At 41.8% G+C, this 26,950-nt stretch overlaps 1 protein-coding gene across 1 annotated transcript in view; it reads left to right on the top strand.

Annotated features, from left to right (window-relative positions):
* LOC111964149 (lys-63-specific deubiquitinase BRCC36) overlaps positions 1-26,015 on the top strand; it is a 50,614-nt gene extending 24,599 nt beyond the window's left edge. The window contains exon 9 of the mRNA XM_070443641.1: positions 25,721-26,015. The gene's annotated coding sequence lies outside the window, so the exon portion shown is untranslated. The remainder of the gene's footprint in view (positions 1-25,720) is intronic.
* The last annotated feature ends 935 nt before the right edge of the window (positions 26,016-26,950 follow it).

The following is a 26,950-nucleotide window of genomic DNA, read 5'->3' as shown; positions in this document are numbered from 1 at the left end:
GTAAACATTAAAGTGACCAGTGTTCAATTACTATATACATAGGACAGCAGTCTCTAAGTCACAGGGTTGAGTAATGGGCGGTAGCCGGCTAGTAAGAGTGACTAAAGTTCAGGGCATGGTACTGGGCGGAGGCCGGCTAGTGGTGACACAGTCTGATGGCCTGGAGATATAAGCTGTTTTTCAGTCTCTCAGTCCCAGCTTGGATGCACCTATACTGTCTCCGCCGTCTAGATGGTAGTCTGGTGAACAGGCCGTGACACGGGTGCTGTAGATGTCCTGGAGGGCAGACAGTGTACCCCCGGTGATGCGTTGGGCTGACCGCACCACACAGCCCTACAGGATGATCTCAATGGTGCGTCTGTAGAAGTTTGTGGTGGTCTTAGGGGCCAAGCCGAATTTCTTTAGCTTCCTGAGGTTGAAGAGATGCTGTAGTGGATGGACCATTCAGGTTGTCAGTGATGTGCACACCAAAGAACTTGAAGCTTTTCTCCCTCTCCACTGAGGCCCCGTCGATGTCACAGGTCTGTGGCGATCTTCACAATATAAATATCTGTGCAGAATCTCGAACAGCCATTGATCACTTGCACAATGTATTTTTAATGGATCTCAACTACAATTGAGCTGATTTGGTTGTGATATGAGATGAAGCACAGTGATAACACATTAAGTTGTTGTATTAATACAAAATATCTGACATTGTATTTCCATTTGAACTTTGTTGTGCTTTTAAATGGCTGAAAGTGCAGGAGTGATAACACATTTAGATGACAACTAAACCAAAAATCAGACATTGTTTTTCCTTTGGAATTCGGTTGTGCTTTTAGATGGTTGAAATCATAATGATGAACACATTGGGAATTCAATAAACTTCTGGCTGTCTTTTTGAGTGGGTGAATAAAGGTTGAAATCTCATTGGTCAATGTCTCAAACAAAAATGACCCACATTTCCACAATGAAATGACGTGGTGTGCCCAGTGGGTAGATTGAATGGTTAAAATCTCTTTGCAAAGAAATACTTCTGAAAGAAATGATGTCCTCATAAGATTTTTTACTAAATGGAATATCCCTAACACCTGGTTAACCTGGAATACAGTGAAATCCAGCAGAACAATATTAGGCGGACAGTCTCGGGTGTGTCTGATCCTAATTGTTCCTTACATGACAAATGTGTTTGTTTGCAAAAGACAGGTTAAGCCACATAACTGTTCTACAGAGAGATTGATTCAGAACCATTAACTGTGCAGCTCTACAGGTCCATCGGTGTGTCAACAGGGCACTCCCTCCCTAACTCTCCCTCCCGTGCCTCAGTCAGCCCTGTGTTTGTATCGACAGAAAGGGAGTGTTTGGCCTTGTTCGATATGGCGGCCGCTTCACTGAGCCGCAGTTAAGGAGATCATACCACAGACCCAGGAGAAACAGTATTCCCCACGCCGGCCGGATCTCCCTCAGCCTCTGTTGTCAATACCAAACACAATCAATGGAGGTCCCAGGGTCAGAATTGTAGCTTCATTTGTGGGGATGCCATTTCTCTATTTGGGCCAGGGAAGAGAGTGGGGTAAAAATGTAATGGCACATGCTATGGTATGCAAACTTGGATGTAATCGTCTAGGGTGCAACGTTCTTGTTCACCTAAATTATGTGTCATTGTGGAATATATATTTATATCCAAATGTCGATACCTAATGGTTATAGTCTAATAACAGAGAGAATGCTATATCACCAATGATGTCTGCATGTAAAATGAGGAATTAGAGCTGCTTGTCATACTCTCTTTCCTGTTGTCCAAAAGCCTCTCCTTGAAGACAAAAGAGACAAAAAGGTGACTCATGGGGAAAAAAAGAAATGGGACGGGAGAGATTTGAGTAGCGTCTGGCAGGCTATTCTCAGGTTCAGTGGTTTATTTGATGGATGGGGCTTTACCAAGCAAGTAAATAAAATATGTTTTGCTGTATCAGGCACTTTCAACAAATTAAAGTCAATATAGCGGAACGGCCTGTCCCTGGTTCCCTCCGTCTGCTCCCCAGGAGGCAGCAGGGATGAGACAGAAAGAGACCTGGGCTGTATGAGCTGCTGCAGCATGATGCTCCACTTCCACACTCCATCGTTCCCAGCCAAGCCCCTCTGCCACCCTCCATGTATAATTAGAATTATTAATAACACCTGTCCAATCAGACAAACCATTGAACCTCTTTGACCTTGAAGGGATACTTCGGGATTTTGGCAATGAGGCCCTTTATCAACTTCCCCAGAGTCAGATGAACTCGTGGATACCATTTTTATGTCTCTTTGTCCAGTATGAAGGAAATTAGATGTCGTTTCGGGGGCCAATGCTAACTAGCTCAGTGACTGGAAGTCTATTGGTATCTGTTAGTACACAGAGACATAATTGCCAAATTCCATATACTCCTATGATATACAGTATCTACACCCACTCTTAAATGTTTCATGTTAAGGTTTTACTGGTGAAACATTTCCCCTGGATTCCCTCAATACCAGTATGACATTTATAGATTGTGTCTTACAGAGAAATAAGGAATACTCTAAAAAGCAACATGTTGTACATGGCTTCCAACAGGAATTCCCAATTGCAACAATTATGCCAGAAAAGAGAGGAAGAGAACAGAAATAGAACAAGTACAGTTGGATCCCCCCCACATACGTATCTCCCAAAACTGCCCCAAACTGGCTTTTTGCCCACATTCACATGAAAGTACAAACTGTTCATATTTGTGTCTGATATCTGTTCTAATGGCTGTTCCAGACCCAGTCTGCAATCAGAGGGAGAAGTTAGAGGCAGTGGCTAGGGACCCAGATCAGATGGTACCTTTTTTCCCTCACTGCTCCCTAGAGTCCCTCTGGTGGCTGTGGAAACCTTTTCTGTAGTTTCTCCACACTTTCCCTCCATTTCTCTGCTGACTTCTGCTATTTGGTTTGCTAGCTGTTATTTAGCTGTCTAGTGCAGTCAAAAAACTCAATTTTCCTGTGTTTTATATATATTTTCACACTAAGAGGTTGAAATATGATTGCCCCGGTGGGTAGGGCTGCCGTCTTATCGGCTCTCAACCAATCATGCTATTTTTTTAGTTTTTTCGCGTTGTTCGTAACTTGTTTTGTTCATAATGTTGCTGCTACCATCTCTTATGACCAAAAAAAGCTTCTGGACATCAGAACTGGGATTATTCACCTCAAATTGGACAAGGAGTTCTTCAAAGAGTCGGACGCGAGGGATTTACTGCAGACACCCGACCAGGCCCTGATCCCCGTYATTCGCTGGAGAAGGAAACTGAGATTTCGAGGCAAAAGATCAGGGTGCCTTGCAAGGATCAGATGACAAGTGGCTAATCTGCTCTTGCCCTCCGTTCTGCTAGCTAACGATCAATCGCTGGAAAATAAATGGGACGAACTGATAGCARGTATATCCTACCAACGAGACATTCAAAACTGTAATATCTTATGTTTCACCGAGTCTTGGCTGAAAGACGACATCAAGAACATACAGCTGGCGGGTTATACACTCTATCGGCAAACAGAGCAGCAGCCTCTGGTAAGACACGGGGCGGGGGCCTATGCATTTATGTAAACATCAGCTGGTGCACGATATCTAGGGAAGTCTCAAAGTTTTGCTCGCCCGAGGTAGAGTATCTAATGATAAGCTGTAGACCACACTATCTACCTAGAGAGTCTTCATCTGTATTTTTCGTAGCTGTCTACATACCACCATAGAGCAAGGTTGGCACTAAAACCGCACTAAATGAGCTGTGTTCCGCCATAAGCAAAGAGGAAAACGTTCATCCAGAGGCGGCGCTCCTAGTTGCCGGTGACTTTAATGCAGGGAAACATAAATCAGTTTTACCGAATTTCTATCAGCATGTTAAATGTGCAACCAGAGGGAAAATAATTCTAGACCACCTTTACTCCACACACAGAGACGCTTACAAAGCTCTCCCTCGGTCTATAAAAAAGTGGTCAGATGAAGCAGATGCTAAACTACAGGACTGTTTTGATAGCACAGACTGGAAAATGTTCTTGGATTCTTCCGATGGCATRGAGGAGTACAACCCATCAGTCACTAGCTTCATCAATAAGTGCATTGAGGACGTCYTCCCCACAGTGACTGTACGTACATACCCCAACCAGAAGCCATGGATTACATGCAACATTCGCACTGAGCTAAAGGGTAGAGCTGCCGCTTTCAAGGAGTGGGACTCTAACCCGGAAGCTTATAAGAAATCCCGCTATGCTCTCTGACGAACCATCAAACAGGTAAAGCGTCAATACAGGACTAAGATTGAATTGTACTACACCGGCTTCGACGCTCGTCGTATGTGGAAGGGCTTGCAAACTACTACAGACTACAAAGGGAAGTGCACCCGAGAGCTGCCCAYTGACACAAGCATACCAGACGAGCTAAATAACTTCTATGCACGCTTCGAGGCAAGTAACACTGAAACATGCATGAGAGCATTAGCTGTTCCGGATGACTGTGTGATCACGCTCTCCGCAGCCGATGTGAGTAAGACCTTTAAACACGTCAACATTCACAAGGCCGCTGGGCCAGACGGATTACCAGGACGTGTACTCCAAGCATGCGCTGACCAACTGGCAAGTGTCTTCCCTGACATTTTCAACCTCTCCCTATCTGAGTTTGTAAAACCAACATGTTTCAAGCAGACCACCATAGTCTCTGTGCCCAAGAACACTAAGGTAACCTGCCTAAATGACTACCGACCCGTAGCACTCACGTCTGTAGCCATGAAATGCTTTGAAAGACTGGTCATGGCTCACATCAACACTATTATCCCAGAAACCCTAGATGCGCTCCAATTTGTACACCGCACCAACAGACCCACAGATGATGCAATCTCTATTGCACTTCACACTGTCCTTTCCCACCTGGACAAAAGGAACACCTATGTGAGAATGCTATTCATTGACTACAGCTCAGCGTTCAACACCATAGTGCCCTCAAAGCTCATCACTAAGCTAAGGACCCTGGGACTAAACAGCTCCCTCTGAAACTGGATCCTGGACTTCCTGACGGGCCGCCCCCAGGTGGTAAGGGTAGGTAACAACACATCCGCCACGCTGATCCTCAACATGGGGGACCCTCAGGGGTGCGTGCTCAGTCCCCTCCTGTACTCCCTGTTCACTCATGACTGCACGGCCAGGCACAACTCCAACACCATCATTAAGTAGGCCTGATCACCGACAACAGTGAGACAGCCTATAGGGAGGAGGTCAGAGACCTGACCATGGGGTGCAAGGACAACCACCTCTCCCTCAATGTGATCAAGACAAAGGAGATGATTGTGGACTACAGGAAAAGGAGGACCGAGCACGCCCCCATTCTCATTGACGGGGCTGTAGTGGAACAGGTTGAGAGCTTCAAGTTCCTTGGCTCCCATTTCACCAACAAACTAACATGGTCCAAGCACACCAAGACAGTCGTGAAGAGGGCACGACAAAACCTATTCCCTCTCAGGAGACTGAAAAGATTTGGCATGGGTCCTCAGATCCTCAAAAGGTTTCACAGCTGCACCATCGAGAGCATCCTGACTGGTTACATCACTGCCTGGTATGGCAACTGCTCGGCCTCCGACTGCAAGTCACTACAGAGGGTGGTGCATATGGCCCAGTACATCACTGGGGCCAAGCTTCCTGCCATCCGGGACCTCTACACCAGTCGGTGTCAGAGGAAGGCCCTACAAATTGTCAAATACTCCAGCCACCCTAGTCATAAACTGTTCTCTCTGCTACCGCACGGCAAGCGGTACCAGAGCGCCAAGTCTAGGTCCAAGAGGCTTCTAAACAGCTTCTACCCCCAAGCCATAAGACACCTGAACAGCTAATCAAATGGCTACCCAGATTATTTGCACCCCGCCATACGCTGCTGCTACTCTCTGTTATTATCTATGCAATAGCCACTTTAGCCATAATAGCATAACCCTACCGTCATGTACATAATTACCACAGTTACCTGGACACCGGTGCCCCTGCACATTGACACATTGACTCTGTACCGGTACCTCTGTATACAGCCCCGCTATTGTTATTTACTGCTGCTCTTATATTATTTATTTTTCTTTCCCCCTAAAGGTAAGAGATATTTTCTTAAAACTGCATTGTTGGTTAAGTAAGCATTTCACTGTAAGATAATCGGCACATGTGACAAATACAATTTGATTTGATTTGAATAATACTGTGAAATTGTGAAAATTATCATAATGACCCTTTGTGTAATTACTGTCTGAAAAGGCCCTCTGAAATTTCTGCCTGTTTTGGTGGAATGACATCACCAGGTGGTAAAGTAGTTAATAGACCAATAAGAAAGAGATTTCCAAACCTAAAAGTGACTTTTCACTTTTCACCTCCCTACTCAGAGCACTTCCAGGCAGTCCTAGCAAAATTCTTGCTTGAAAAATTGCTTTTTGCTGAGATTTTTTGTTGTTGGTCTTTTTGACCATTTTTATTGAAAATAATCACAGTAACGCAATTAAATTGTTAACCAGAAATGATTTGATATTGAGATAAAAACGACTGCATTGGACCTTTAAGTGCCTCAATTTATGTGCAATCCAACTCCATTCACACACGCTCTAGCAACCACGTGTACGCATGTTAGTTCTCACATGAACACATGCACACATTCACATTTTCTCTGATTCCAAGAGCAGAGTTTTATTTGGTACCCTCCATAAGCCTGTTATTATGGCTACATAAGCATGAAATGATAGCAGAGTTACACATTTGCTGGTATTCATGGACAGCAGTAACATAATTATGAAATTGTTTAATGTGGAAAAAACTCAGTGTACAGTGATTACAGAGGACCTTTGCATAGACAGTATACAATTTTCCCACAATTTAAGGTATGTTACTGCGATAAATGTAGGTGTAACCATGAACTCTCTTCTGATGTGTTCCAATGCTGTCATCTGTAAGGGGCTGTCACCTGCTTGTAGACTTGGCCACCCTGACAGCGAGTCTTTATGTGTCGACTCATGACAAGAACTATGGCGATTGTAGAGATTTAAACTATGGGAGCGGGAACCATCAATCTGAGAGGAAGGCCTGCGAGAAGGCCGTCCCCCTCATACATCCATAGATACCCTGTCACAAGGCAGGAGATTGGCTCAGATACACTCCATTGGGCTTCTCATCTTGATTTAAAGGTCTCTCAAGTGAGGAAGATAGATTGGTAGGGGAGTGAGGTAAAAAGGAGTTAAAACGGGTTAAATGCTTTCTGTCCTCTACTCTCTTGTGTCAACAGTCAGTCAGTCCAGTAAAAATCAGGACACCATTCAGATATAGGCAGTTGCAATGATACCACGTTTTCCCAGAAAATGTTATAGTCTCTTGTGAAAAATGGTRTCTTGTCAATGAGGCTTGAAATGGTGTACCTTGCTAGATAAGATACTGTATATGACTAGGAGGATTAATGTGGCTCTGTTGTGTTGAGGTGCATGAATGGGTTTTCATGTACCAATGTGCCTTCACTCTCTCCTGACATCTCTTCCTGTCCTCTCATTAATAATAACCAAGGGGCTGCATCTGCAGTAATTTCACCCACGGTCGCCTCACCCCCTTGGCTGGGTGGGACTTCCTGGAAAAGGGCCTGTTTTCAGTGTAACCCAGTTAGCACAGACTGAGGTGCTCTGATGCGGAGCAGCAGCCTGCAGCCACACAGCCAAGCACGGATAGAATTTATGTAGCTCTCTCTGTGTCCTGCAGTGTGGCGGAGACAAGTTTTACAGACGGGTGGATCTTGCCATCCCCAGAAGCTACTGGCGGCCAGGGGAGAATGGCTTTCCATTCTGCTGTATTAAACTGGTAATGAGGACAGACTAGCCTTCTCCATGAAGCTCCCACCTCCTGTTGTCACATTAGGGCTGGTCCTAGGCATAAGCGACATAAGCAGTCGTTCAATTTACTACTAAAAGTAAGAATAGTGGAGTACATCAGGTGCAATTTAGAAATTTGTCTGTGGACCAGTAGTTTTTCTCTTGTTATGTCAGTCACTGACAGTCACTCAATTAGCCATGTGAGCTAACAATTTTTAGATTGGTAGTTAGTCTAGCCAGCAAACTTGTAGTTATCATGGCCGAATACCGAACGGGCACGCAAGGCACATGCCCAAGGGCCCTGACCTCCATGGTGTAAGTCATGAATTGCAGGAAATGTGCTTTAAAACTGCAAAAATGTATCTCCACCCCATGTAGAACGAATGTAGAAGGGTTCCAAAACATATTATATTTTATTTACAATAAAAGTGACTCCAAAATACAATAAATGATGTACCATTCATTTACATTGGGCACAACATAATCCAAAACACAACCAAAAAAATAAAATTCATGCAACACGTTTGTAGAGTCACAAGCTTGATGTAGTGATTGCGTGCTAGAAATATGGGACCAAATACAAAACTTTTGACCTAATTTAATAGTCTAAGTGAATTTGTCCAAATACTTGTGACACCTTCAAATGGGGGGACTAGATTCATGAAGTGCTTTCATTTCTAAACGGTAAAACAGATATGTATGTAAATACCCTCAAATAAAAGGTGACATTCTGTACTGTCACCTCATATAAAACATTTGAGTTCAAATCCAAAATGCTGGAGTGTACAGCCAAATTAAAAGCTTTACTGTCCAAATAAATATGCAGGGGAGTATATTCATCAAAATGGAAAAGAACACAGAGTTGCTAAGCTCATCACTTAGAGGCTGTGAGTGATTGGTGACATGTGACCTGTGATTTGATTTAATATTTGAGAGAGTCGTGTGGAGCTTTTAGCTCTGTGTAGACGGTGTGGGACTGGGAATCTTTGAGAAAAGACCCCAGAAGGGATTCCACATTAGTGACCCCCGACACTACCTCGATAAAAAGTTGGGACCTCTCAGCTATGTGCTAGCACTGCAGCTTGTTCAGCAGGATAGAGGGCCTTGACTCTGGTTTATGCCATAACAAACCTGCTACCCCCGGGGGTGCTACAGTTGTTACAGACTTGCAGGTCAAGACCACCCTGGAGGAAAGGTGCCATTGTAGGGAACTAAGGGACAACACCATCATGCAGCAGCTTTAATGTATTATTCAAGCAAGGTATTATTGATCTGTGGTATGCAGTGGTGTAAAGTTGAAGGTACTGCATGTATGACAGGCATACATACAACTATTATTGACAAATGGTGCAGGTGATTGAGGTTGCCAACTAAGAATGTCAGGATGTGAGAGTAATTTAATATTGATTGATAAACAACCAGAGGAGGCTGGTGGGAGGACGGGGCTTATTGTAATGGCTGGAATGGAATAAATAGTTTTCATATCTTTGATGTGTTTGATACCTTTTCATTAATTCCATTCCAGCCATTACAATGAGCCCGTCCTCCTATAGCTCCTCCCACCAGCCTCCTCTGTAAACAACATATCTTTAAAGTACCACAACAGCACATTTGTAATTTATTTTTTATAACTTAAAGACGATGCCCAAAGCTTCCCCATGATTTTTCACAACGATTTAAGTCAATAAGTTATACTTTTAGTCAAAGTAGGATACACAGTGCCTTCAGATAGTATTCATACCCCTTGACTTATTCAACATTTTGTTGTGTTACAGTATGAATTCAAAATTGATTAAATGTATTTATTTCTCTCACCCATATACACACAATACCCCATAATGACAAAGTGAAAACATATATTTAAAAAAATGTTTGGTAATGTATTGAAAATTAAATACATACATATCTAATTTACATAAGTATTCACACCCCTGAGTCAATACAGAATAGAATCACTTAGAATTAGAATAACTTTTGGCAGCGATTACAGCTGTGTTTTTCTGGGTAAGTCTTTAAGAGCTTTGCACACCTGGATTGTACAATATTTTCACATTATTATTTAAAAACTTCTTCAAGCTTTGTCCTCCCTTCAGAAAATCAGATCACAACTCCATTCTGCTCCTCTATTCCTATAGGCAGAAACTCAAACAGAAAGTAGGTATGCTAAGGTCTATTCAACTATGGTCTGACCAATCGGAATCCATCCTTCAAGATTGTTTTGATCACGCGGACTGGGATATGTTCTGGGCTACTATAACTCTCAAAATAACATTGACGTATACACTGTGAGTTCATCAGGAAGGGGATGTTGTTCCCATTGTGACTATTAAAACCTAACCAAACCAAAAACCGTGGATAGATGGCAGCATTCGCACAAAACCGAAACCGCGAACCACCGCATTTAACCATGGCAAGGTGATTGGGAATACGGTTGAATACAAAACAGTGCAGTTATTCCCTCCGTAAGGCAACCAAACAGGCAAAACGTCAGTACAGAGACAAAGTGGAGTCGCAATTCAACGGCTCAGACACGAGAAGTCTGTGGCAGGGACTCCAGACAATCACGGATTACAAAGGGAAAACCAGCAACGTTGCGGACACCGACATCTTGCTGCCGGACAAGCTAAACCCTTTCTTCGCCCGCTTTGAGAATAACACAGTGCCACCGACGCGGGCCGCTCCCAAGGACTTTGGGCTCTCTATCTCTGTGGCCGACGTGAGTAAGATATTTAAGCGTGTTAACCCTCGCAAGGCTGCCTACCCAGATGGCATCCCTAGCCACGTCCTCAGAGCATGTGCAGACCAGCTGACTGGAGTGTTTATGGACATATTCAATCTTTCCCTATCCTAGTCTGTTGTCCCCACTTACTTCAATATGTCCACCCTTGTTCCTGTACCCAAGAAAGCAAAGGTAACTGAACTAAATCACTATTGCCCCTTGGCACTCACTTCTGTCATCATGAAGTGCTTTGAGAGGCTAGTTAAGGATCATATCACCTCCACCTTACCTGACACCCTAGACCCACTTCAATTTGCATACCGCACCAATAGATCCACACCATGCAATCGCCATCACACTGCATACTGCCCTATCCCACCTGGACAAGAGGAATACCTATGTCAGAATGATGTACATTGACTACAGCTCAGCTTTCAACACCATAGTACCCTCCAAGCTCAACATTAAGCTTGGGGACCTGGGTCTGAACCCCGCCCTGTGCAACTGGGTTGTGGACTTCCGAACGGGCCGTCCCCAAGTGGTGAAGGTAGGAAACAACATCTCCACTATGCTGATCTTCAACACAGGGGCTCCACAAGGGTGCATGCTCAGCCCCCGACAGGGTCACAGTGGAGAATGTGAAAAGCTTCAAGTTTCTCGGCGTACATATCACTGACAACCTGAAATGGTCCACCCACACAGACAGTGTGGTGAAGAAGGCGCGACAGTGCCTCTTCAACCTCAGGACCCTGAAGAAATTTGTCTTGGCGTGTAAGACCCTCACAAACTTTTACAGATGCACCATTGAGAGCATTCTGTCGGGCTGTATCACTGCCTGGTACGGCAACTTTACCGCCCACAACCGCATCACTGGGGGCACACTGCCTGCCCTCCAGGACACCTACAGCACCTGATGTCACAGGAAGGCCAAAAAGATCACCAACAAGGACATCAACCACCCAAGCCACAGCCTGTTCACCCCGCTATCATCCAGATGGCGAGGTCAGTAAATGTGCATCAAAGCTGGGATCGTGAGACTGAAAAACAGCTTCTATCTAAAGGCCATAAAACTGTTGGCCTTTACCCATCACTAGCCGGCCTCCACCAAGTACCCTGTCCTGAATTTAGTCACTGTCATTAGCCGGATACCAACCGGTTACTCAAACCTGCACCATCGAGGCTGCTGCCCTATGTACATAGACATGGAATCACTGGTCACTTTAATAATGTTAACATACTGTTTTACTCATTTCAAATGTACAGTTGAAGTCGGAAGTTTTCATACACCTTAGCCAAATACATTTAAACTCTGTTTTTCAGAATTGAGTGTATGTAAACTTCTGACCCACTGGGAATGTGATGAAAGAATTAAAAGCTGAAAGAAATAATTCTCTCTACTATTATTCTGACATTTCACATTCATTAAGTTAAAACGTCTTAACTATAGGGGGCAGTATTTTCGTTTTTGGCTAAAAAACGTACCCATTTGAAACTGCCTATTTCTCAGCCCCCGAAACTAGAATATGCATATAATTGTKAGATTAGGATAGAAAACACTCTAAAGTTTCCAAAACTGTCTTAATATTGTCTGTGAGTTTAACAGAACTGATATTGCAGGTGAAAACCTGAGGAAAATCCAATCAGGAAGTGCCTCTTTTTTTGAAACCTCTCTGTTCTTATGCATGCCTATCATCCATTTAAAGGGATATCAACCAGATTCCTTTTTCTATGGCTTCCCTAAGGCGTCAACAGTCTTTAGACATAGTTTCAGGCTTTTATTTTTTTAAATGAGCGAGAACGATCACATTGTGTAAGTGGATAGGTGGGGGCTCTCAGAGTGAGTTTTSCGCAACAGAGAAAGGCGGCCATTGTTTCTCCCGGTCCTATTGAAAAACCAACACTCCCGGTTGATATATTATCAAATATATATTTGAAAAACAACCTGAGGATTGATTATAAAAAACGTTTGACATGTTTCTGTGGACATTATGGATATTATTTGGAATTTTCGTCTGCGTTGTCGTGACCGCTCTTTCCTGTGGATTTCTGAGCATAACGCGCCAAACAAACGGAGGTATTTGGATATAAAAATAATCTTTATGGAACAAAAGGAACATTTGTTGTCTAACTGGGAGTCTCGTGAGTGAAAACATCCGAAGATCATCAAAGGTAAACGAATAATTTGATTGCTTTTCTGATTTTCGTGACCAAGTTACCTGATGCTAAGTGTACTTAATGTTTTGTCGAGTGATCGATAAACTTACACAAACGCTTGTATTGCTTTCGCTGTAAAGCATAATTTCAAAATTTGAGACGACAGGTGGATTAACAAAAGGTTAAGCTGTGTTTTGCAATATTGCACTTGTGATTTCATGAATATGAATATTTTTTTGTAATATTATTTGACTGTGGCYCTATGCTATTCAGCGTTGCTGATGACAATTATCCCGATACCGGGATGGGTAGATCAGAGAAGTTTTAAAATAAAGTGGTGATCCTAACTGACCTAAGACAGGGAATTCTTACTAGGATTAAATGTCAGGAATTGTGAAATTTTTTTGTTTAAATGTATTTGGCTAAGGTGTATGTAAACTTCCGACTTCAACTGTATATATTTATACTCCGGACTCCGACATTGCTCGTCCTAATATTCATACAGTATATTTCTCAAGTACATCCTTTTACTTCTAGATCTGTATGTATTCTTGTGAATTGTTAGATATTACTGCACTGCTGGAGCTAGGAACACAAGCATTTCGCTACACCCGCAATAACATCTGCTAAATATGTGTACGCGAACAAATACAATTTGATTTGATCATTGCTAGACAGACATTTTTAAGTCTTGCACTAGATTTTCAAGCCGATTTAAGTCAAAACTGTAACTAAGCCACTCAGGAACATTCAATGTTGTCTTTCTCCTATAACAGCCATTCAATTCTGTAACTGTTTTAAAGTCACCATTGGCCTCATGGTGAAATCCCTGAGCGGTTTCCTTCCTCTCCGATAACTCAGTTAGGAAGGACGCCTGTATCTTTAATGTGACTGGTTGTATTGATACACCATCCACTACAAAGGAATAGTCAATGTTTGCTTTTATTCATATTTGTACCCATTTACCAATAGGTGCCCTTCTTTGTGAGGCATTAGAAAACCTCCCTGGTCTTTGCGGTTAAATCTGTGTTTGAAATTCACTCCTCGACTGAGGGACCTTACAGATAGTTGTATGTATGAGGTAGTCATTCAAATATCATGTTAATCACTATTATTGCCCACAGAGTGAGTAAATGAAACTTATTCTGTTACTTGATAAGTAAATGTTTACTCCTGAACTTATTTAGGCTTGCCATTAGAAAGGGTTTGAATACTTATTGACTCGAGACATTTCAGCTTTTAATTTGTAGTTAATTTGTAAAAATGTCTAAAAACATAATTCCACTTTGACATTAGGTGGTATTGTGTGTAGGCCAGTAACACAACAACATTTGGAAAAAGTCAAGGGGTGTGAATACTTTCTGAAGGCACTGTCTTTGGCTTGAAGTGGAAAATCCAAAGTGGGACATTCGTAGAAATCCGTGTCAATGCCGTATGTTTCCTTATAAGATTACATGCAAATACTTTTCAGATGACGTTTTGTTTCAGCCCTGGTTTTATTTTTTTTTAAATGTTACCACCCACCAGCATGGCATTGTTTATTAATCAGAAAGAGCTGCCAAGTTCTTCTTCTTCACGACTGAGCTAAGCCAAACAGCTTTGTGTCCCCTTGGCTACCTGAGTCACTTTGAAGTTCGTAGAAATGTTAAAATAATGTATCAGACTATAACACAATTGATATGGTAGGCGAAAATCTATTTTTTTTTAGGTTCCAGGCTCTTATAATGGAAAGCTCTGGGTTCTATGCAATTCTAGCTCCCAGATTGCAATTCTTATGGCTTCCACTAGATGTCAACAGTCTTTCTTTCAGCTACGGATCCCTTTTACGGGATCACTTTCCTACACAACCGCTAGAATTGCAGGGCGCCAAATGCAAAAATATTACAAAAAATATTTATAATCATGCAATCACAAGTGAAATATACCAAAACACAGCTTAGCTTGTTGTTAATCCACCTATCGTGTCAGATTTTGAAAATATACTTTACAGCGAAAGAAATCCAAGCTTTTGTGAGTGTAGCTTTCAGTGCTACAACAAGCTAGCCTTATATTAGCTTGGTTAACTTGGTCACGAAAGTCAGAAAAGCAATGAAATTAATCGCTTACCTTTGATCATCTTTGGATGTTTCCACTCACGAGACTCCCAGTTACACAACAAATGTTATTTTTGTTCGATAAATATTACTTTTATCACCAAAAACCGCCATTTGGGTAGCACATTATGCTCAGAAAATCAAAGCCGTGTTCCGTTCGACATATTCCAAAAAGTATCCTTAATGGTCGTAGAAACATGTCAAATGTTTTTTTATAATCAATCCTCAGGTTGTTTTTAACAAACATAATCGATAATATTTCAACCGGACCATTACCTATTCAATAAGAGACAAACGGAAAATGGGGAGCTCCTCTCGCACGCGCAGGAACTCACTCGGAGGACACTTGACTAGTTTTGAAAAAACTCGTTCATTTTTCAAAATAAAAGCCTGAAATTATGTCTAAAGCCTGGTCACAGCCTGAGGAAGCCATTGGAAAAGGAATCTGGTTGATACCCCTTTAAATGGAGGATAGGCGGGCCAGGAAACACAGATAAAACATTTTTTTTTATCACTTCCGGGTTACATTTTCTCAGGTTTTTGAATGCAGAATAAGTATTGTTATACTCACAGACAATATTTTGACAGTTTTGGAAACTTTGGAGTGTTTTCTATCCTAATCTGTAAATTATATGCATATTCTACGATCTGGGCCAGAGAAAATGTCCGTTTACGTTGGGCACGTTYTTTTTWAAACAAAAAAAAATATGCTAGCGGGACACCTGTTGTCACGATCGTCGTAAGAAGCGGACCAAAGCGCAGCGTGGTTTGAATACATTCTTCTATGTTTAATGAAGACGAAAATGAAGAACACTTGACAAACTATACAAAAACAATAAACGACGAACGTGAAGCTAATGAAAACTAGTGCTGACACAAAGACTACATATAGACAATAACCCACGAACTACCCAATGAATATGGCTGCTTAAATATGGTTCCCAATCAGAGACAACGATAGACAGCTGCCTCTAATTGAGAACCAATCTAGGCAACCATAGACATACATCACACCTAGATTAGCAAACACCCATAGACATACAAAACCCCCTAGACCAGGAGTGTCAAACTCAAATACCCAGTAGGCCAAAAAGTAAAACCTGAACAAAGTCGCGGGCCAACATTGAACAAATAAACCTTTTAATAAACAAGTTTTGCTTTAACATTGAATATGGAACAAGCATCGCTTATTACCACACAATATATAATTTAATAGTGGAGACATGCAAAATCGAATTTCAAATGAAAAAACACATCAATGGCATTCATTTATTAAATAAATAAAATMTAAATAAAAATCGTATGCCTCTTTTCTATTTGCAGCCTTCTGATTTAAATACCAAAATAAACTTTTTCCACTGGCTAATAATTTTACAAATAAAATGATAATAAATCAATCAACCATTCAAGCCCATGCCTTGTAGCAAGAAAAAGTGCACAAAGAAAACGTTAATTATTGCACACTGATCTAATCTGATGTGCCCAAGCCAGATACCTGGCATCTCTTCTTGGATGCTAGTTCCTCAATGTCTGGGCTCAGGCTCTGAGCTGAAGAAATCCTCAGTATCGAGCGAAGGTGTTCATCAGTCAGACGTCTCCTGTGAGTTGTTTTGGTCATCTTCATCGAAGAGAAAAGTTGCTCGCATAGATAAGTGCTGCCGAACATGGAGAGCATCTGAAATCTTTTCCCTTTTCCATCAGCTGGTCATACAGATTGGTGGCAAGATCACATGTGCGATCAGCTACTGTGTTCCTGCTCAGGCTCACGTTTGAAAATGCTTGCTTTTTCTCTGGGCATACGAGGTCACAAACTTTCATCATGCACTTTTTCACGAACTCTCCCTCATTAAAGGGCCGGGCTGATTTTGCGATCTCTGCTGCCACTATATAACTAGCCTTTACAGCAGCCTCACTTTGATGTGGCTTTTTTGAACATATTCTGTTGTGAAACCAAACTTCTTTTCATCTCCTCTACTTTCTGGCTCCTTTGAGTCATGTCCAGGTCCTTGTATTTGTCATGGTTTTTGTTTCATAGTGTCGTCTAATGTTGTACTCCTTACTTACAGCCACGTTGACTCCACAAACAAGACAAACAGGTTTGTCTTTTACATATGTAAACAGATATTCTGCCTCCCACTTGTCCAGAAAGCTCCTGTTTTCTGCCTTTCTTTTCGCCATTTTTGGGAAGGGATAGCGCGCTGACAGTTGTAGCGTCTATGTTGCTATGACTACTGTCACAGAGGAGAGGGCGTTTCTGGGTCCTGTCCTGATTGGCGCGCGAAAACAACAGCAGAGCATTATGGGATTCGTAGTATTAGCGGTGAATGCGCTGTATAATACGGCGGGCCAGCTCTAGTAGTAATTTGGTATTGTCTCGCGGGCCAATATAATTACCCCGCGGCCAGAGTTTGAACCCATGCCTAGACCAGGGTGTCAAAGTCAAATGGACGAGGGCCAATATAAAAATTTAGCTACAGCCGAGGGCCGGACTGTTCGAATGTTATTGAAAATTTTTTAAAATGACGCATATAGTCTAGTGAACTAATTGAACTACTGAAAACCTCTTCATACAAATCATGCCCGCGTAGTTGTGCATGCATAGGACGTAAAGCCAAAAACTCCTCTGTCACGCTTAGGCATGGAGTACTCCGCGGATGAAAATTGACAACTGGGCATTGTCAGAAATGTCGGTGCTCTCATCCACAGCAAGGAATATGCAATGAAATCTTTTCCCTTTTTCACAAGCTGCTCTTTTAGATTGATGGACAACTGGTCTACTCTCTCTCGGAAAATGGTGTTTCTGCTCAGACTCACATTTAAAAGAGTTGCCTTTTTTCTGGGCAAACTTCGTCACAAACTTTAATCATGCAGTTTTTGATGAAATCCCCTCCGTAAATGGCGGGCTGATTTAGCGATCTCTTCTGCAAAATAAAACTGGCCTTGACAGCAGCCTGGCTTTGTGATTTGGCTTTTTTGAACAGAGCCTGTTCGAGATTTGAGGGCCTCGTTTTAAATTCCTCTGCCTTTTGTAGCCTTTGTTCCATGTCCATATTCTGTTTTTGTCCGCCGTGTTTCGTTTCATAATGTCGTCTCGATTATACTCTTTCAGTACCCACACTTTCTCCACACAGAAAGACACAGGTTTCCAGCTACCTCCGTGAACATATACTCCGACTCCCACCTTGTTTGAAACCCCGCGTTCTCAGTGTCCACTTCCGTTTTGCCATTTTTGATGGGTATCTGAAAGTTAATTTTACTGTGATGCTGACGACTGCTGTGCCAATAAATATTGAAATGAAGCAGCCTACTGCTCGGTGCGTCACCGTTGCATTGTGGGAAATGTAGTATTGGTGCGTGTAAAAGATCTGCGGGCTGCCGGCTTGCTGCGGTCTGCGGGCCGGTTCTAATAATAAATCAAGATCATCCCAGGGGCCGTAAAAAACCTTCTCGCGGGCCGGATGTGGCCCGCGGGCCTTGACTCTGACATATGTGCCCTAGACAATAACAAAAACACCTGCATCCCCCATGTCACACCCTGACCTAACTAAAATAATAAAGAGAACAAAGATAACTAAGGCCCGTGCGTGACACCTGTCGACAACATCCGGTGAAATTGGAGGGCGCGCAATTCAAATAAATAATCGTAATATTAAACATTTATGAACATGCAAGTATCTTATATCGTTTAAAAGCTTAAATTCTTGTTAATCTAACTGCATTGTCCAATTTACAATAGGCTTTACAGCGAAAGCATACCATGAGGTTGTTTGAGGACGGCGCCCCACATCAACATATTTTTTAACCAGCACAGGCTTCATAAAATCACAAAGCGATTAAATAAATAAATCACTTACTTTGAAAATCTTTCTCTGTTTGCAATCCCAAGGGTCCTAGCTACAACATGAATGGTCGTTTTGTTAGATAAAATCCTTCTTTATATCCCAAAATGTTTGTTTAGTTGGCGCCATCGATTTCAGTAATCCACTAGTTCAACATGCAGACAAAGGAATCCAAAAAGCTACCGCTAAACTTTGTTCAAACAAGTCAAACTACGTTTATATTTAATCCTCAGGTGCCCTAAAATGTAAATAAACTATAATATTTCATACGGAAAGAAGTATGTTCAATAGAAAAGTAAAATTAGCAGGTGCGCCTCTTCGTCGCGCTCTGACAGACTGATTTTCCACTGGGAATCTTTGTACCAAAACTCAAAATTCTTCCTCGTTTTGGAAGAAACAAGCATGAAACCTTAAAGTATCTAACCATTTTATAAATGGTATAATGGCGTGATATAATTGCATTTTTCAACCCAACTCCCCCCGTTGCCCCAAGAATTGTCTTTGACCACTAACGTTTTGTTACACTGCATGCTATTTGTGCATCTAGAAGCCACAGGTGCCTTTTCCCATAATGAAAACTCAAGGAACTTGTTTATCTATTTTGTTGTGCTGATGTTAAATTTGTATTGGTGTTTCGTGTCAGATGCACTCAGGGTGTTGTTACATGCAGGGTTCGGGAGTATCTGATTACAAAAACCCAAACTGTAATCTGTTACATTACCAGCAAAACTATTGTAATCAGATTACAGATACGTTTGAAAAACTAGATGAATACCTCTAGCATCACTTTTACTTTTTTTCTATGACATTCAGATCAGCATTGAAAAAAGACACAAGTTTAAGTTTTTCCACATGAAAGTCTGACCACAAGTCAGAGACCACGGGAAAAGGGCAGGAATATGCTTTTGTAGGCTACAGTCAAAGCTATGTTTTCAAATGGTGTGACTGCTGTTGGGCTCCAAAGATTATCCAACTTGAATAAACGCTTTGAGGTAAGGACGAAAGCAGTGTTGTAGCCTACATGGATATAACTTTTTATTGATATCTACATAGGGTATTCATGTGAATCACACTGCTGCTCTCTCATTTAGCTATTTGCGCATTACGGATTGTGGTTGTTGTGGATGGCTGTTCACAATTGTATATGTGTATTTTAACCCAATAATGTTGGAATTTAAGAAGTTTGAGCTGCCTATCAATTATTGTTTTTGCGACAAGTGGACATCAAGTAAAAAATGGGCTCTTTCAACAGCTGCATAGTGCGGATCCCAGCCTATGGAATAAAGGTTTGAGGGATTTCCTCCCTTCTTCTAAACTCCTCCATGGTATTGTGCTCCATACTGTTATTTTATTTTTGTTCTCCATAGGCCTAATGGACACATGATCAAACTCACACACTTTTGATAGACTTAAGCAGCTGCAAATTATAGAGATATCAAAGTGTCACCAACAAAAACATAAACAATATGCTTATAGCAAATGCAGCATAGGCCTATGTTATTACATTTTCACATGCAAATAGCACTTTTCGGTAGTGCCCAAAGCATCCCTAGTCAAAAAATCCTATAGGATTACATTTTTTTTTTTTTTAATCCAATAGAAAATCCTATCAGATTTGGAAGACTATCCTATATGATTCCTATCAGATTTMGGAACCAGTCCTATTGGACTCCTATAGTATTTTTTCCTCTCAAGATTAATCCTATAGGAGTCCAATAGGACTGGTTCCAAAATCTGATAGGATTTGTGTATTGGAATCCTATAGGATAGAATCCCATAGGTGTCCAATAGGACTGGTTCCACAATCTGATAGGATTTTTCTATTTGATTATTGAATTGGAATCTTATAGAATACTATAAGATTTAATCATATAGGATATAATCCCATAGGAGTCCAATAGAACTGGTTCCAAAATCTGATAACATAATGGAAAGGTAAATTGCTTTATTATCTAAATGTTGAAATTGAGTGGGCGACGGCGAGAAACAAATTGATGCAGTTTGAGGCCATGTGGCGGAGAGTGATCCGGGAACTGGAGAGGAGGGTGTGAGCAGGTGGGTCCCCCAAAAAAGTAGTCCAATAGGATTCCAAAAGGATTCTGATAGAGGTGTTCCAAAATACTATAGGATTGCGAGAATCATACAGGGTCCAATATGATTACTTTTGATTACCAATAGGAAAAAAATCAGCCCAATAGGATTCTGATACAGGTGATACAAAATCCTATAGAACTGCAAGAATCCTATAGGATTCAATGATTACTTTTTTATTTCCAATAGGAAAAAAGGATTCCAATAGGATTTCAATAGGATTCTGATAGTGACACAAAATCCTATAGGACTGTAAGAACCCTATAGGATTCTATTGGAAAAATCACTAATCCTGAGTTTGGGTAATCCAAAGGAACATTACTGTTACTGATTACAATTTTGGAGAGGTAAGTAGTAACTGTAACGAAATGACATTTAGAAAGTAACCTACGCAACCCTTGGTACATCATTTGCAGCGTGCATCATGAGCAAAGTCATGTAGCCTATCATTTTACTTCCCAAATCAGGGGCTGATTTGGCTTCGCTGTATCGCAGCCGAATACTCCCAGCAGCCTACCTACTGAAGGTTGCACCTGTCCATTACAATGTTGAAAAGCACATGTCTCTAAATCTTTCAATAGTTATCCATATTCCCGGAGCTTCATCGTATTACTATTTCTATTGCGGATTCGAGGCCGCAATTTATGGAAAATGTTAACACTTTGGGGATAACAATAGATGGCAAAGTCAAAGATACTGGTTTTCCCTAAATGTTTATGACAACTCCAGCTGCAGAACCAGCCAAAGCCTAGCTCTTTTGAATACAGTGTAGTTTAAAAAACCCTGCAACAACAGATAACATTAGCTAGCTAGATAAGGTTAGCGTGCTAGCTAGCTACACTGACAGCTGTCAGTGCCCTATTTGATGATGTTTCTCCACTCTACGTGGAAATCACCTTGATGTTCCTTCCCACCCCCAATTCGTGAATATGTATTGCTTGTGTCATTCTTCAGAGATGGAACCTAAACAAGCATTTCGGCTCTAGAACAGGAATTACATCAGAATAAGGGCGGCATTGGTCAGGGGATTACATCATTCTGATTACATTAGAAGTTCCAGTGTATGGTGAGGGGTCATTTGAAGCAGAGCTGTGTGCTGGCTATAACTAATAGTATGACCCCTACTGATGACAGCTCATTTTTCAGTTTTGATGAAAAAGTCTTGCTCTTATTGCTGGCCATWGCTCATACAACGGTTATTATGTCCAACAAACAGATGGTATTTTAAAAAACAACGCTTGCTTTTCAAGAAACAACACTTGCTTGTTTTTTCATGTTGAATGATGTAAAACATATGGACAGGATTTGCAAGTGGGAATTTTTGGTAACACTTTATTTTAAGGGTACCTAATAAACCATTTAGAAGGCATTTATAAATTGTGTGTTCACCATTTATTAATCATTACTCCTAGATTTGTAAATGTTAGTAAGCTAGTTATTCACATATTTATATATAGTACCAGTCAAAGGTTTGGATATACCTACTCATTCAAGGGCTTTTCTTTATTTTTACTATTTTCTACATTGTAGAATAATAGTGAAGACATCAAAACTATAAAATAACACATATGGAATCATGTAGTAACCAAAAAAGTGTTAAACAAATCAAAATATATTTTATATTTGAGATTCTTCAAAGTAGCCACCCTTTGCCTTGTTGACAGCTTTGCACAAGCTTGGCAATCTTTCAACCAGCTTCATGAGGTAGTCACCTGGAATGCATTTCAATTAACAGGTGTGCCTTGTTAAAAGTTCATTTGTGGAATTTCTTTCCCTCTTAATGCGTTTGAGCCAATCAGTTGTGTTATGACAAGGTAGTTGTGGTATTCAGAAGATAGCCCCATTTGGTAAAATACCAAGTCCATATTATGTCAAGAACAACTCAAATAAGCAAAGAGAAATGACAGTCCATCATTACTTTAAGACATGAAGGTCAGTCAATACGTAAAATTTAAAGAACTTTGAAAGTTTCTTCAAGTGCAGTCGCAAAAACCATCAAGCGCTATGATGAAACTGGCTCTCATGAGGACTGCCACAGGAATTAGAAGACCCAGAGTTACCTCTGCTGCAGAGAATAAGTTCATTAGAGTTTCCAGCCTCAGAAATCGCAGCCCAAAGAAATGCTTCGGAGTTCAAGTAACAGACACATCTCAACATCAACTGTTCAGAGGAAACGGTGTTAATTAGGCATTCATGGTTGAATTGCTGCAAAGAGACCACTACTAAAGGACACCAAGAAACCCGAGCAATGAACATTAGACTGGTGGAAATCTGTCCTTTCGTCTGATGAGTCCAAATTTGAGATTTTTGGTTCCAACCGCTGTGTCTTTGTGAGACGCAGATTAGGTGAACGGATGATCTCTGCATGTGTAGTTCCCACCGTGAAGCATGGAGGAGGAGGTGTGATGGTGTGGGGGTGCTTCGCTGGTGACACTGTCTGTGATTTATTTAGAATTCAAGGCACACTTAACCAGCATGGCTACCACAGCATTCTGCAGCGATACACTATCCCATCTGGTTTGCGCTTAGTGGGACTATCATTTGTTTTTCAACAGGACAATGACCCAACACACCTCCAGGCTGTGTAAGGGCTATTTGACCAAGAAGGAGAGTGATGGAGTGCTGCATCAGATGACCTGGCCTCCACAATCCCCCGACCTCAACCCAATTGAGATGGTTCGGGATGAGTTGGACTGCAGAGTGAAGGAAAAGCAGCCAACAAGTGCTCAGCATATGTGGGAACTCCTTCGAGACAGTTGGAAAAGCATTCCAGATGAAGCTGGTTGAGAGAATGCCAAGAGTGTGCAAAGCTGAAATCTAAAATATGTTTTTTATTTGTTTAACACTTCTTTGGTTACTACATGATTCCATATGTGTTATTTCATAGTTCTGACGTCTTCACTATTATTCTACAATGTAGAAAATAGTAAAAAATAAAGAAAAACCATTGAATGAGTAGGTGTCCAAACTTTTGACTGGTACTGTATATTTCCTTAAAGATCCTCTGTTGTGTGCTTATTCTTTTTCCAGGTAGTGGTACTAATGGATTGTCTACCAAAGCCATGCCCATCTTATTGTGAGAAATTACACTGGTCACTCACAACATTTATAAAATATTTATAAAGTATAACTAGGGCTCACTTTAGATTAGGGACTGCAAAAATACTTTACTAATGATTAGTAAATGGTTTATAAATGCGGGAGGAATGAGTAATAAATGGTGGACACAGAATTTATAAAATATTTTTTAATGGTTTATTAGATACCCTTAAAATAAAGTTTGGCAAATTTTTCTCTCATGTTCTTTTTGGGAGATTTGTTCATCAGAATGGTATCATCTGTCATTTTTCTGTGTTCAGTGCTCACTACTATCAAATCTCACCAGAAGATGTTGCTCTTGGTCCAAACACACAACTAACCAGCGCCTACAGTATATTCCGTCTGCCGGTTTTTCATGTAAAGGGGGAAATATGAAAAGAGAACATGAAAATAGCCAGAAAATAGCCAAAATAGCCCTCTTCCTCTTCTTGCCCATTTATTGATCTTTAGTTTTCTGAGGTTCATTGGCCACTGAGACTGCAGTTGTTTTTATGCTCCGTGTCAGAGGAGTGCTCAGAGAAATCAGAGCTAATCCTAAGTGATTTCAGGTGAAAAGGGTTGTAATCGGCACAGCCAACTGTCTGTTTTTCAAACTGAGTGGAAACAGTAACAGAAAAACTGACACGAGACACTGGAGCTCTAACAGACTGTAAGAGGTCCATTTCCACAGCACCTTGAATGATACTCCTCAAGGACCCCAGTGAGAAATAAATAAAATGAAAAATAGATTATACCGTATACAGTATCCAAACAGTATTCCCTATGCAGAGGGCAGAGGAGGATAGACACACCATCTTAGCAGGGTATGTGTCTACAGCTGGGCCTCAAGGGAGGGGATGCTGCCAAGTGGACAAGCCCCCCCAGTATCTGGAGAGTCTTGAGGATTATGGTGGTCATGATGGTGCTTAAATCTATGGGGTGCTGGGGGGGATGGCTGTGCTCTGACACACTTCCTCACCGCAGAACAGGAATCAGTCAAGGATATCCAACCGAACATCAGTCATGCATGGGGAACAGCCAGCGAGTAGAATGAGCTTGTTCATCCGTGCAGCTCCCGAGGGGGGTATGGGAGAGATGGGGGATGAGGAGGATGGGGGAAGAAGGGGGATACTGGACAGACTACAAGTACACAGACAATACAACACACACCCAGAAGACTGCCATTATTTGAAGTGAATTTCACTGGGCCTCCAGAGTGGCGCAGCGGTCTAAGGCACTGCATTGCATCCCTTGAAGCGTCACTACAGACCCGGGTTCGATCCCGGTCTGTGTCGCAGCCGGCCGCGACTGGGAGACCCATGAGGTTGCGCACAATTGGCCCAGCGTCGTCCGGGTTAGAGGAGGGTTTGGTCGGCAAGGATGTCCTTGCCCCATCGTGCTCTAGTGACTCCTGTGGCGGGCTGGGCGCATGCGCACTGTCGCGGTCACTAGTTAAGCGAGCAGTGTGTCAAGAAGCAGTGCGGGTGGCCATATAAGAAATTAGTGATCAGCAAAGCAGTCAAAAATACCTCTGCTTTAACTGCAGTTAAGCATTTGAATGTTTTTCTCCCATTCTTTCACTTTAAATCCCACTTTCTTGCTCTTTCTGCACTCCCCCCTTTCTGCCCCCCCCCCCCCCCTCTCTTGTCCCTCTGTTCATCTCCCTGGCCCTATCTCTGTCTCTCTCCCACTCCCCTTCTCTCTCTGCCCCCCCCCCTCTCTTTCTTGGTCTCTCTCTTTACGCCCCCCCCCCTCTCATAAGTTGTATATTTTATTGTGTTGATGGTTTTCTTGTGTATTTATGTATGTCGTGTCAAATAATTCAGCATTAAGTGCTATTGATACTATTTAATGTTGAAATTGAAATAAACCTCTCTTTCTCTCTCTTTCTCTCTCCTCCCCAAGGACATTGCACAGCTGTGAATCCATTTGCTCCATGAGGGACCACCATCCTGTCTGCGGGACATAGAAGGCTTCCACTCCACAGCTGATCCATGGTGGAGGCACTATCATGGAGGCCAGCTGCAATAGCTTGCTTACAAACTTGTTTACATATCATAACAACAGATTTCATAGACACTGTATGTTGTCAAAGGAGGTCTTACCCATTTTTACAGTATGTATTATGACTTGTTAAAGTGCCCTTGGCTGTCTGAAATGCAAACTATTAAAACATTACAATCCCAAGATAAAGAACATACGCTGCGAGGAGGCTACTTGTTTACATTRCATTACCACATCCAACATCCCATATTCAGTGGGATGGTTATACTGCATAGGGCCTCCCTCTCTCCCTTTATAACAACACCATGGTAGCTCTCTGACCCAACAGGGAGGAGAGTTAAACGAAAAAGAAGACACTGCTTTTAAGAGGGAAATTCAGCCATAAATGAGAGAGGGTGTGAACACAGAGGTACCCTGACGGGGAGGAGAGTCAGAGAGTTCACGGTAGCAGTTATAGCCTCAATCCAGCCAATAATGATTCAACACTGATTGGGGCCTAAGTCTCAGGCTGCAAAATAATTGGGGAAATGTTGTATAGCAAGAAAGCAAACAAACAACAAACTTTGAACCATTTGTCATCTTCTGTTTCGATCTTCTTTCAAAATAAATACAGTGGGCCCTGAGGGACCAATAAAAACTGCACAAAGAGAGACACTCTGTGAGAAACCCAAGCACATTAAAGAGATTTTCTGGAAGTTTCGTATAATTTCAGCCAGTAGTTTTGAAAGTACAGATCAAGAGCCAAAACGGCTCCCCGAAAATGTTGCACAATTGTGTACAACCCCATCACGTCATTGTTCTCGAGCCTCTGTAGCGTGTGCCCAAAAGAGAGTAAAATAAACTCTATGGTGTTCCTGTGGTGTGCATGTTGGGTGTGTATGTTGGTCTAAACCCATGCAACTTCATTGGACAACACTGGGCCGACCAGATCCCCGCCTCCCACTTTAACATTGCAAACTCATTGGACATTATTCCACTTGCCAATCAACATTGTCCATCACGTTTGGTTGTTGCAGGCCAGTTCCTGACTTTCCGTAGTTGCAAGTATGGACTCATCAGACTAGTACGGCAAACAAGCAAGTGAATGTGATTATGTATTTTTATACAATGGAAAAGTTATAGTTATATGTT

Source organism: Salvelinus sp. IW2-2015, linkage group LG5 (genome assembly GCF_002910315.2).
Source record: "Salvelinus sp. IW2-2015 linkage group LG5, ASM291031v2, whole genome shotgun sequence".
Classification (NCBI taxonomy): domain Eukaryota; kingdom Metazoa; phylum Chordata; class Actinopteri; order Salmoniformes; family Salmonidae; genus Salvelinus; species Salvelinus sp. IW2-2015.
The sequence above is the reverse complement of the archived record's forward strand: the minus strand, read 5'-3'. Positions and strand labels throughout refer to the sequence as shown.